Genomic DNA, 10,467 nt, shown 5'->3' on the forward strand with positions numbered 1-10,467 from the left:
GGCAAGAAATAATTAAAATCAGAGCAGAAATCAATGAAATTGAAACAAAAGAAACTATTAAAAAAATTAACAAAACTAAAAGTTGGTTCTTTGAAAAAATAAATAAGATCGACAGACCCCTAGCCATGCTAACAAAGAGAAGAAGAGAGAGAAGAGAACACAAATTACTAACATACGGGATGAAAAAGGCAATATTACAACAGACACAACAGAAATACAGAAGACAATTAGAAATTATTTTGAAAACCTATATTCCAATAAAATAGAGGATAGTGAAGACATCGATAAATTCCTTAAGTCATATGAGTTGCCCAGACTGAGTCAGGAGGATACCCACAACTTAAACAGACCAATATCAATGGATGAAATAGAAGAAGCAATCAAAAGACTTCCAACCAAGAAAAGCCCAGGACCGGATGGGTATACAGCGGAGTTTTACAAAACCTTTAAAGAAGAATTAATACCAATACTTCTCAAGTTATTTCAGGAAATAGAAAAAGAGGGAGCTCTGCCAAATTCATTCTATGAGGCCAACATCACCCTGATTCCGAAACCAGACAAAGACACCTCAAAGAAAGAAAACTACAGACCAATATCTCTGATGAACCTAGATGCAAAAATCCTCAATAAAATTCTGGCGAATCGGATACAAAGGCACATCAAAAAAATTGTACACCATGATCAAGTAGGATTCATCTCTGGGATGCAAGGCTGGTTCAATATACGGAAATCAATAAATGTTATTCACCACATCAATCGACTTAAAGATAAGAACCATATGATCATCTCAATAGACGCAGAAAAAGCTTTCGACAAAGTACAGCATCCCTTTATGTTCAAAACACTAGAAAAACTAGGGATAACTGGAACTTACCTCGACATTGTAAAAGCTATTTATGCCAAGCCTCAGGCTAGCATCATTCTCAATGGAGAAAAATTGGAGGCATTCCCCCTAAAATCTGGAACAAGACAGGGATGCCCTCTATCACCACTTCTATTCAATATAGTTCTCAAAACACTGGCCAGAGCAATTAGACAGACGAAAGAAATTAAAGGCATAAAAATAGGAAAAGAAGAACTTAAATTATCACTATTTGCGGACGACATGATTCTATACCTAGAAGAACCAAAAGGGTCCACAAAAAAACTATTAGAACTAATAAATGAATTCAGCAAAGTGGCAGGATATAAAATTAACACGCATAAATCAAAGGCATTTCTGCATATCAGCAACAAAACTTCTGAAATGGAAATGAGGAAAAACACTCCATTCACAATATCATCAAAAAAAATAAAATACTTGGGAATCAACCTAACAAAAGAGGTGAAAGATCTATACAATGAAAACTACAGAACCCTAAAAAGAGAAGTAGAAGAAGATCTTAGAAGATGGAAAAATATACCCTGTTCATGGATAGGCAGAACTAACATCATCAAAATGGCGATATTACCAAAAGCTCTCTATAGGTTTAATGCAATGCCAATCAAAATCCCAATGGCATTTCTTGTAGAAATAGATAAAGCAACCATGAAATTCATATGGAAAAATAAAAGACCCAGAATAGCAAAAGCAATTCTAAGCAGGAAGCGTGAATCAGGCGGTATAGCAATACCAGATTTCAAACTATATTACAGAGCAATAGTAGCAAAGACAGCATGGTACTGGTACCAAAACAGGCGGGTAGACCAATGGTACAGAATAGAGGACACAGAGACTAATCCACAAAGCTACAACTATCTTATATTTGATAAAGGAGCTAAAAGCATGCAATGGAGGAAGGATAGCATCTTCAACAAATGGTGCTGGGAAAACTGGAAATCCATTTGCAACAAAATGAATCTGAATCCCCTCCTCTCGCCATGCACAAAAGTTAACTCAAAGTGGATCAAGGAGCTAGATATCAAATCAGAGACTCTGCGCCTGATAGAAGAAAAATTTGGCTCCGATCTACATATTGTGGGGTCGGGTTCCAAATTCCTTAACAGGACACCCATAGCACAAGAGTTAATAACAAGAATCAATAAATGGGACTTACTTAAACTGAAAAGTTTTTTCTCAGCAAGAGAAACAATAAGAGAGGTAAATAGGGAGCCTACATCATGGGAACAAATTTTTACTCCTCACACTTCAGATAGAGCCCTAATATCCAGAGTATACAAAGAACTCAAAAAATTAAACAATAAGAAAACAAATAACCCAATCAACAAATGGGCCAAAGACCTAAAAAGACACTTCTCAGAGGAGGACATACAATCAATCAACAAATACATGAAAAATGCTCACCTTCTCTAGCAGTCAGAGAAATGCAAATCAAAACCACCCTAAGATACCATCTCACTCCAGTAAGATTGGCAGCCATTATGAACTCAATCAACAACAAGTGCTGGCGAGGATGTGGGGAAAAGGGTACTCTTGTACATTGCTGGTGGGACTGCAAACTAGTGCAGCCAATTTGGAAAGCAGTATGGAGATTCCTGGGAAAGCTGGGAATGGAACCACCATTTGACCCAGCTATTACCCTTCTCGGACTATTCCCTGAAGACCTTAAAAGAGCTTACTACAGGGATACTGCCACATCGATGTTCATAGCGGCACAATTCAATCTGGGCTAGACTGTGGAACCAGCCCAGATGCCCTTCAATAGATGAATGGATAAAAAAATGTGGCATTTATACACCATGGAATATTACGCAGCACTAAAAAATGACAAAATCATGGATTTTGCAGGGAAATGGATGGCACTAGAGCAGATTATGCTTAGTGAAGCTAGCCAATCCCTAAAAAACAAATACCAAATGTCTTCTTTGATATAATGAGAATAACCAGGATCAGAGCAGGGAGGAAGAGCAGGAAGGAAAGATCAACATTAAACAGATGCACTAGGTGGGAGGGAAAGGGAGAGAAAAGGAAAATTGCATGGTAATGGAGGGAGACGCTCATTGTTATACTAAATCACACATAAGAGGTTGCGAGGGGAATGGGTAAATAAACAAGGAGAGAAATGAAATACAGTAGATGGGGTAGAGAGACAAGATGGGAGGGGAGGGGAGGGGGGATAGTAGAGGATAGGAAAGGGAGCAGAATACAACAGATACTAATAGGGCATTATGTAAAAATGTGGATGTGTAACAGATGTGATTCTGCAATCTGTATTTGGGGTAAAAATGGGAGTTCATAACCCACTTGAATCTAATGTATGAAACATGATATGTCAAAAGCTTTGTAATGTTTTGAACAACCAATAAAAAAAAAACAAGAAATATTAAAAGTTAAAAAAAAAAAAAAGAAATCAGTCACCCCAAAAGACATCTCCAAATCTGCACGTCTGGCCTAGTTAGATGAGCCAGGGATATCACATCAGTTGTTGGTGACATGAGCACACCTGAAATTTGCATATGCTCCTGTGAGAAACAAGGAAATTCTGAAAACAATATACTTGTTAAAGGATAATTTTATTTATTTTTTAAAGAAGATACAATAATGACAACCATACAAATATAAACTGAACATCTGTCAAAAATTGTATTTAATTCATTCATTAATAAGGGAATCAGAAAAATTTTACAATTGATTCAAAGGAGAATTCAAAGATTTTATCTATGTACATATTATATATAATGTGTATAAAATACAACACATACATACATTTGTACATATATATGGCAATAAATATTCACAGGGCAATAAAAAAATTGTATTCCACTGGATACAATTCCTGTGGACAAGAATCATTTGCATTGTTAGGTGGTTTTGTTTTGTTTTGTTTTGTTCTACAATTTACAAAATTGTAAAACAGCTCAAAGACAATGAAAGAAATCATATAAACTACAAGGAGACACCAGATTATGCCTTGGTTTCCATTAAAGACACCCAATAATCTCTTCATTCAGTTCAGTCCCACACAATAGTTGGAAAAGATCTGAGATCCACAGAAAAACTCAAGAGTATGCAGAGACCTCATTGCAGAGATAAAGGCATATCCCATGGTCATTATCAGTGGACATCCAGGGAATGACCAGGAGCAAGGATCCAGGCAGCCCTCCATGGATGCCTGGTTTTCGAGGTGAGAGACCATTCAGTGGAGCCAGCAAGGGGCAGAGGGTAAAGGCCCTTTCTCCTGCTCCCGTCCAGATACTAAGCTTCTGCTGAATTCAGACACAATACTGGGAAGAAGAAATGAGGAGAAACCCCCTGAGAGGTAGAAAGGTTAAAATTCATGACTTTTAACAGAAAGAGGTCATTTTAAAAATGAAGAATATGGGTTACTTTTAACTGACCGGTGATACTGCTCCCCTCAAAAACTTCACAACTTGAAGTCCCAACTCCAAGAACCTCTAAATGTGACCGTATTTGAAGATAGGCCCTTTAAAGAGCTAGCTAACTTGAGGCCCTAAGTGTGGGCCCCAACTCCATCTGACTGGTATTATAAGTAGAAGAAACCTGAACCCAGGTTCATGTGCACCTAGGGAAAGCCATGTAAGCACACGCAGAGCAGGTGGCTTTTTGCAAAGCCAACAGGAGAGGCCTTGGCAGATACCAATCCTGCCAACACCTTCACCTTGGACTTCCAACCTCCAAAACTGCTTGAAAATAGATTTCTGTTGTTAAGGCATCCAATCTAAGGCATTTTTATCATGGCAACCCTCACTAAATAACACAAGGTTTTAAGGGGTCTTCCTCCCACTTCCACATCAGAAGGGGTAAAAACAAGATGAGAGATTGGTTATGTAAAGTAACAAGTTACCTGTTTGTTCTTCAATCTGGGACATCTGTGGACATTTTATCCTCTTATATTGGATGAGCACTTCATGAAGTTTGAACACATTCTTAGACTCAGGGTTGCAAACAGTTTTTGATAGTCCTAGTTTTTCAGTGGAGCAAAGACTTACGGCCACCAAAGAAATAAGTTTCAAAGAACTCATATCAGATACACATAGCAGTTTCGAAAAAAAGAAAACATACTGCTGCTATGATCTGAATCTTTATTTCCCCTCCAAAATTAATGTGGAAACCATCTACATGGTGGTGCCATTAAAAGGTGGGACCTTTAAAGAGTGAATGAGCCATACAGGTTTTGCCCTCATGAATGGATTAGTACCTTATATAAGGGCTGGAGGGAATTAATTAGGTCCTTTTGTCACTCCACCAACCTCCATACCAGGACGCCACTATAAAGTGCCATCAATGGAGCAGTCCCCTCACCAGATGCTAAACTTTGATTGTAAACTTCCCAGCCTCCAAGACTATGAACAATAGTAAAGAATTTCCATTCTTTATAAATGACTCAGTCTCAGGTATTTTGTTATAGTAGTACAAATGGACTAAGACAACTGTCAATCATGGTTTTAGAATCCAACTCAAGAATATCTTATTTCTAGGGGCTGGAACTGTAGCTCAGTGGCAGAGCACTTGCTTAGCATGTGTGAGGTACTGAGTTCGACCCTCAGCACCTCATAAAAAATGAATAAATAAAACAAAGGCCTCCTGTTCATACACAACTACAAATATAAATAAAAATAATATCTTATTTCTAGTTTTATATCTTCTGCTTAATGTTTATTCCTCTTATCATTTCCATTGCTGTTGAAGCCACTGCTTCTGAGGAAGCCCAACACTGATAGAACCTGCAGAAGGTCTGAAGTACTATTTTGCTTTGCTTTGCTTTGCTTTGTTCTGGTATCAGGGATTGAACCCAGGGGCACTTAACCACCAAGCCACATCCCCAGCACTAAGTTGGTTAGAAGCTCACTAAGTTGCTGAGGCTGGCTTTGAACCTGCAATCCTCCTGCCTCAGCCTCCAGAGCTGCTAGGATTACAGGCATATTTCACTACACATGGCCTAAAGTACTCTTTTTTAACTTTAGCCCACCTTGATCTGACTATAGCATATACCAAAAAAGTGAGCGCCATTCACTTTAGGGTTAAAGAGTCAGATAACATCACAGGTGACATACCATATGATGACAGCACCTCATGTGCCCATGCCATGGACTTTATTTGCTAGGACGGTGTCTATTTTAGCGGCTTTATAAATGACTTTAATCAGCTATGTATACCAACACTAGAGATCTAAGGTGGTCATTTACATTTTGTTTTAATTTATTGAACTCCAAAGGATAAATTATACTAACGAGTGGTATTTCTGAACTCAAATTTTTTAAAATGTATCCGTTATTTAATTAGGTTCTTAGTAAGAAATTTAGAACATCATTTTGTAAGGATGAATTCCATTTTTTTTAGAGCAAAAACCGATTGCATGTAGCCCTGAAGCTGAGAAATAGTTTTGCTCTGGGGTAAAACTTGTGAGTGCAAAGCTTTCTGATCAGCCTTGTGCTGGTGAGGTGTTTGGGGATTTTCACGTTGCTGATATCAATCTCTGTGGAGGTGGTGATAACAAATTTCTGGTGTGTTCTACACGGAGGAACTCAATTGAGGGCAAAAGGTCCAGCCACAAGGAGCAAGCCACTGCTCAGCTCTTGCCTCTATGGTGCCCAGTAAGGGTCATCAACATGGTCCCAGGAGTGAAGCTGCACACAGGTTTCTCACTAGATGACGGGAGATTTTTTTTTTTTTTTTTTGACGTGGCTCAAGGGCTTTTGTGACACATCTTCAGTAGGATACTGTCTAAGCGTTTTGCAGAGCTTGATCATTCTGGTACCACCATTCTTGTTACCACCAACTGCTTTTGTGACGGTAGCAAGAACCTTCTCCTTCTTCTTCTTTTCAACTTGGATTTAGCAGCTGAGTATTTCCCCTCCTACATGGTCTTTCCCAAATACAGAGCAGATGGGAAGCATCTCCAATTGCTCTAATCAGGATCAGGTTTCAGCTGCAGTGGGGATTGGTTTCCCCCTCTTGGGCTTCTTAGCATTAGGGTTATCCTCTCTAATGCACCAATGGCATCAGCCTTCTTGGCTCCAGGTTTCTTTTCCTTAGTATCTCAGCCCTTTCACCCACAATCTTGCAAAACGGGGAAGAGTGATCTCAAGTTTTCCTGATGGGTTCGTAATATATTCCTCAAAATATCATGGAACTGTGGGCTCGGGTTGCAGCTCAGTGGTTAAGCGATTGCCTCGCATGCATGAGGCACTGGGTTTGATCCGCAGCAACACATAAAATAAGTAAATAAGTAAAATAAAGATATTGTGTCCATCTGCAACTAAAAAAAAAATTCTTTTTTAAATATCAGAGAACTGTCAGTATTGTAAGTGAGAAAATTCCCCTTCAGAACATAAAACCAGCATCGGCATGAGGCCAAGCCTCCCCATTTCTACAAAGTAGAGCAATAGAACGATTAAATTGCAAGTAAAAAAAAAAATCACCTTAACTTAAAATTATCCTCATCTTTCTATTTGTTAAGGTTCTGGTGTCAAAGTTTCAAGCAACTCTTTTGATGAGCAATTCCTGGCCACCGTAGCAATTCTAGCTGCCATGGCTAGAAGATAATATTGCATGCACTAAAGCGAAATGCCCAGATGAAAGATGGGCAGAGGGAACGAAGCCAAGTGAAAACAGGACTGCCCAAACTCTGCCTCTTGCTGAAGAAAGCTCCTGTGAACTGTTACGCCAGGGAAACTACTACTTAACATTTCAAAACAAGCCTTTACATGGTCAGCTCAGAACCGGGAAAGAGATGGGAGCTAGGGGGTATGCTGCAGGCAAGAAGAGCATCCCTAAATGGTTTTTCTGCCTTATTTGATTACTTATTAATTTGTCCAACAAATACTTGTTGAAAATAGACTCTGTGCAAGAATGCTAGGCCACAAAGAAGACTTGAAAAGAATCCACATTCTCAAGGTTACTTAAGGTTCAATAGGTATGAAAAATAAATGAACAAACTGTTTCAACACAGTGTTTTTAAATGCTAATGCAGGTAAGTACAGGGATTTTCCTAAGCAGTGTTGGGAAGGAGGAAGACAATAGAAGCTTTCTGAAAGAGCAACTCTAAAGGGTATCAACTCTAAAAGGTATTTTACTCAGTGATCACTAGATTCCAAACCCATGATTTTATTTTATTTATTTATTTATTTATTTATTTTGGTGGCATAAGAGATTAAAACCCAGGGCACTCGACTACTAAGCCACATCCCTGACCCACGTTTTATTTTTTGTGATTTTTTAAATTTATTTTTTATTCTAAAATGTTATATATGACAGCAGAATGCATTACAATTCATATTACACATATAAAGCACATTTTTGCATATTATTTGGGGGGGGTTATTTTTATTTTTTGAAGTTGTACATGGGCAGTATGACTTTATTTTATTTGTTTCATTATTATGTGTGCTAAAGATCGAACCCAGTGCCTCACACATGCTAGGCAAGCACTCTGTCTCTGAGCTACGGCCCCAGCCCTTATTTTTTTTTTTTTGAGATGGGGTCTCACTACGTTGCCCACACTGACCTCCATTTGCCACCTACCTGCCTCAGCCTTCCCCTGATCCCAGGAATTACAGGTATGTGCCACAGCACCCAGCTAAAACCCATGAACTTTGACCTGGGAAAAGGTGTCCCCAGGCAAAAGTATCTGGTACAGAAACATTGCTACACCAATTTCAGCAAGAAAGAAAAACACAAATATGGCATTTCCAAATTTAGTCAACTAGGGACATTGAGTCAGGCCAACTTAAAAACAAGCATAAAATTTAATCATTCCAAGGAGTTGAGTATTATCCCTTATCTACTAATCTAAAATTAAATTTCCCGTTTAGCTTTGACATAGAGACTATTTATTTATAGACATTGAGAAAAAGAAGAAGAAAAGCAAAAATCTTAACCCAGGTCATAGTTCTTAAAACCCAAAGCAGTGAGAAGAAAGCGACACCTAATGGCTGGTTTACTTCAAAACATCTCTGGTTGCACCCTAAAACTCAAGATGGAAAAAAAGAATTTTAACATAAACCATCAAAGATAACCTCAAAAGTCATTCTAAAAAGTCGAAAATGTCATCTAGCCCTCTGGGAAAATATTTCCATGCTAACTTGCTGGGCTGTAGAAATAGTTGACAAGAACGCATTCCAAAGATTAACCATAAACAGCCCAAGTGCTGTGAGACCTCAGGGTAAGACTTTGTTTTCAGTCTTATGACAAATAACAACAAACATTTAGGAGGTACAGATATGTGTGCCAGACCCTGTTCTAAGTGCCTCCTATATTAACTCATTTAAAGATACTTTTCCACAATCCACAATATTTTTGCAAATAAATAATAAGTTCTGTTAAACCCTTAAGGCTAAAATAGAAATGAATTAATGCTGTGAAAAGATGAGAATATTAATTTAATTACTTCTTGGAATAGAATTGTGAAAGCTTGAGAGGTCAGAGTTCATCCTGTTTCTCTGGAGTTGTTTAAATCTATCCCATGAAAGGAGACATAGCTTTTTTACTTACTTTTACTTATTCCTTAATTCTTTCTATCCTGTTCTTTGCTTTCTTGTCCTAATTTGCAACAAGTATTTTTTTTTCCAAACTTCTTTATACCATTCCTAAATTTTGCTGGGAGTTCCTAGACTTAAGACGTAAACTGTTGGAGTTAACTCTTTCCAAGTATCTCCCTCCAATTAGAAATAGTTATCAGGTGAAAAGTGGCTTCTGGCTTCAATTTACTGGGTCCAACATCCAGGCTAATACCAAGAATGAGAATGGGAATCTCAACCTGTCTTTTCTATAGCAAAACACCTTTAAATAAAATCAAATTATAACCTGTAATATGTATTGCCTATTAAAAAATCTTAATTTTATTATTGTGTGAACATCACCTGACTTTATTAAATGTCAAACAACTTAAATGACTCCTAAATTTAAATGTTTCATCTTTCATTAAATTAAAGAAATCATATTTATCCTCATGTAGAATTTTAGCAGTCAACGAATTACATGTAGTCTTCTGTTCTTTGTTATACCTTTTTGTTAATTATTTTAACTATCCATATTTATGGGACAGAGTATAATAATTTCATACAAGTATACAATGTGTAATGATCAAACCAAGGAAGTCAACATTTCCATTTTTTAATTTAATTTAAATTCATTTTTAACTGATACTTTAAAGCATTCATTTACTTTGTATTATTTTATGGGATACCATGTGACCTTTCAGTACATGTACGCATTTTGTTATGTCTAAATCTGATGAACCATATCTATCTCTCCAAACATTTGTCATTTGTTCCTGATGAAAATATTCAAAATCCTTTCTTCTGGCTTTTTGAAATGGACAGTAAATAATTGCTATCTATAGTGCCCCTACTGTACGGTAGGTAGCTCACTGGACTTCACACTCTTAACTAACCATAGCTTCAGCTTTTGGTAATAATCACTCCTTTGCAACTGATAAAGAAACATTACTTTACATCTTATAGACTCATAATTCACTCTGATGCATCTTTTGCTCTTAATACCCCTGATGCATGTCTCTGCTATACATGAAAGTTTTCTCCCCTTTTCTTTAATAGTCAGAACAG

At 37.5% G+C, this 10,467-nt stretch overlaps 1 protein-coding gene and 1 pseudogene across 1 annotated transcript in view; both read right to left on the reverse strand.

Annotated features, from left to right (window-relative positions):
* Aebp2 (AE binding protein 2) overlaps nt 1-10,467 on the reverse strand; it is a 220,777-nt gene that overhangs the window by 20,746 nt on the left and 189,564 nt on the right. The gene's annotated exons all lie outside the window — the stretch shown is intronic.
* On the reverse strand, nt 3,453-8,414 carry LOC101955594 (large ribosomal subunit protein eL6 pseudogene; annotated as a pseudogene).

This window comes from Ictidomys tridecemlineatus, chromosome 6, assembly GCF_052094955.1.
Source record: "Ictidomys tridecemlineatus isolate mIctTri1 chromosome 6, mIctTri1.hap1, whole genome shotgun sequence".
Lineage (NCBI taxonomy): Eukaryota > Metazoa > Chordata > Mammalia > Rodentia > Sciuridae > Ictidomys > Ictidomys tridecemlineatus.